The sequence below is a fragment of the Poecilia formosa genome, unplaced genomic scaffold, assembly GCF_000485575.1.
Source record: "Poecilia formosa unplaced genomic scaffold, Poecilia_formosa-5.1.2 Scaffold282, whole genome shotgun sequence".
Taxonomy (NCBI): Eukaryota; Metazoa; Chordata; class Actinopteri; order Cyprinodontiformes; family Poeciliidae; genus Poecilia; species Poecilia formosa.
This window is the reverse complement of record NW_006800221.1, coordinates 146,633-150,280: the sequence shown is the minus strand read 5'-3', so window position 1 is coordinate 150,280 and position 3,648 is coordinate 146,633.

Genomic DNA, 3,648 nt, shown 5'->3' with positions numbered 1-3,648 from the left:
GTTTATTGCAGGTTTCTTCTGAAAGTGCTTGATTTCACTCGATTTTATTTTGGGGTATCTGAGTAATAAAGGCTGTACTCACTTGCACCCCAGATTTTTCAATTAAAAAATAAATAAGTAAAATGATAAGATTATTTTTATTCCCCAATAAAATGATTTGATCTACCAATTAAACTATAATACGTAACCAACAGGTGAAACATGACAAACTATGGCTAAGTTCAAAGGGTGTAAATAACAGTATTTTGTTGACTACTACATTGCAGTGATGGAGAAAAACTTCATAACTGCTGATCACATCAATAGGCAGCTTAATTAAAGCCAGGTATAAAATAAATTAAATAAAACCGTAATTTGCGATTAAATAAAACACATGAAACAAAACTTCCACAGGTAGGACATATTTATAAGAAATCTCCTGAGTAAGCAGTATGTGACGTAACATCGATGTTCGCATGCGCATTACCACAAGGTATGCTGGATTTACGGGTATGACAGATAGCCAGAACACCAGCATCCTGCATGTTTTAGTTCTCTCCCTGATTTAACGTACCTGGATCCAATGGTGGCTCAATAGAAGGCCTAAGAAGAACATTGATATTCTGCAAAGGTTGCTACTACTACCACCAGGGAGAGAACTAAAACATGCAGGATGCCGGCCCTTGAGGACCGACCCTGGTCTAGACCGTCCAGTTGTCCTGAGTATAGGTGCTCGTCTTTTTCAGACTCCAGCAGGCTTTCACCCAGAACTGTAAACAAATAAACTAACTCTTTTTTTTTCTTTTTTCTTTTTTTTTTAGAGGTTTCTGAGAAAAGGACTAATTACATTTGCACATACTAGTTTTACATTTTATATTTCTAATAAAACAGTGTTTCTCAACCCTGGTCCTCACCGCCCCCCTGTCCTGCATGTTTTAGGTATTTCCCTTCTGCCACACACCTGAATTGTATCTCTGGGTGATTAGATGGTCATGCAATCATTTGAATCAGCTGTTCTGGAATAGAGGCACATCTAAAGCATGCAGAGCAGGGGGGCCCTGAGGACCAGCGTTGAAAAACACTGTAATAAAATGATAAACCATGGTTCCTTTTTCCTTCCTCTTACAGAACTTTGTGCAGTTGCACCATGATAAATGGCAAGACACTTGCCAATTGTCAATTTTACACTCACTGTTTAATACTGTACAATAACAGATTCATGAAATTACTGTCAGATCAGTTGAATATTCTTCTATTAAACTGACTTGCCTTATTGCTTTGTTTAAGACTTTACATGAGCCAAATGCAGACGTATTGTTTGCTTTAAATAATTAACATTGTGACACAAGCTATCAGCTTATTGCAGTTTGATTTTTTTATTATTCCAGTTTGAAACTTGTATGTCAAAGCAAAATGTTTCTTTTTGCTTTTACCTTTGATAAATGTATGTTTTGAGGAATAGATTAATATGTTTTGATAATTTCAGCATTGCTAATGTGGAACTAAAATTATTTTTGCAAGAAATGGAAAGGTTACAGACAGAATTGTTATGTTGAAGTTAAATGTTTGCGTTTAAGGGGGACAACCAGAAGGGGGCGACATTTCTCCATTTACAGATAAACATGGGCTATGATTTATAGCTGGATTAATCGTCTCCAACAATTTAGTTGGTGTCTCTGGCTGTTACACCTGTGATGTTCTTTGTAAAAATTAGATGAAATTAAAAAAAAAAAATCTGAACTGTGATGTTCCTCATTAAGTGAGACTGAGGGCTATAACTTCAAATGATAATTTAGAAAATAATCCAAAAAAGAGTAAAATCAAATTTGACAGGATTTTTTTTCATGACTGTAATAAACTAATAATGGCTTTTGTTTATTGTTTACCAGCACTCTCTTGCTCATAATGTCTATGTACCACATTAATCAACAAGTAACACCAGGTTATGCTGAGTTTGTGCATGTTAAAATGAAAGAACATATAAGAAGAAGACAGCAATATTATTTTTAACTCTGAAAATCCTAATTAATGGAAAACCACCATGTATAAAACTACATCACTTGGAGATATCCCCCATTACAACCACATACTAAGCCTATTCCTCTTAAAAACCAAACCATTATTGCATGTTTTATTTCCCTCTTTTCATTTGTGGTTGGAACACATGCTCCTAAATTTTCTTTAATGAATTACATTTTAATTCATCTGAATTGAGCAATTTATGCCATGTAACTGAGGAATCCCTTGCATGGCTGTGGCAAACTGAGTATTACTTCTGAGGACTTTTTTTCCCCCATTTCATTCCAGTTACATTTTTCTTCGCACTCTCACATAAAGACCAGATTTGTAGAGTGAAGAAGTGCCCTCCATGCCAATTTAAGAGGACAGCCATTTCTTGGCAGATTTTCAATTTTGTCATACTCTTATTTTTATTTTTATTTTTTTCTTCAGATGATTTGAACTGGAGTGTTATACACTGTATATTCACAGCTTGGAATATTCTCGCTGTGAAATCTACAATCCTTTTGTGTATTATGTGCTGTTTTTATTTGATTACTGCCGTTTGCTGATTTTTTAGCTAATTGTTTTGTAATTAACATGCAACGACACACCTGTGTTCCGTTCTTCCATTGTATTTTCCATGGGGATCAGGTTCAAACAAAAGACCCAGGTAACTCTACATCTGGCATGCAGCTGTCTACTTACTTTTAATAGAATAACACACATATTAAAACGAAAAAAATATATACTTTTTTAGTTTTAATCATATCTTTTTATTCAATCATGACAAATTTACAACATTTTTAATCTGGAAATATTTCTTCTTCTCAAACTACATCTGTGCATGAAGATTCAGTTACACTTATTCATCTTAAAAACATCTTTACCTCTGAATTAGTTTATAAAACATGACATGTAGACACCATAAAACACACTCCTTACTAAAGAGCGGGCGATGTCATTAAACACACAAAGGTCCCATTTACTTTTACAAACAATTTTTCCACCTTAAAACAATTTTACAAGAAATCTCAAAAAAGTACTTTGCTTTTCGTAAGAAAAACGAACAAGAAAATCACACTGGCACTTTTTAAAGTAGTGGCAAATGTAACATTTTGACATTCTACATTAGGTCTGCAATTTTAACACTTGACAGGTTAAACACAGTAACCATCATGAATGATTCATGAAACAACATGAGACAAAGAGGCAATCCTTGCATCATACATGATCACAAATCAACAACTAAGCACCAGCCCAGACCAATATTGAATGAAAAGTAAGCTCAGAGTTTTTCAACCATTAAAACATATTAGGTTGTTTTTTTTGTTTGTTTGTTTGGTTTTTTTTGCTTAAAAAGGTCCAAAGAAATCTCAAAATCCTCTTAGGTCTACTACTCTGCCTCTTGCATTCCGCTTCAGATAAGACAGTGTAACAAGCTTTTAAGGGAAGGTGACACGTTATATAAATATATTAAATTGATGTCTAACACAGACTCAGTGATAAGACTTATCGAAATGTATTTCAGTAGCAAAACAAGTAACCCAGAAAAGGCAAAAGAAGGTTAAAATATATATAATTAACACTGAACATTTAACAAAATTCTATAAAAAAATTGGTGAGAAAGGCCTGTACAAACATAAAACATACCATTACCCACAAATAAAA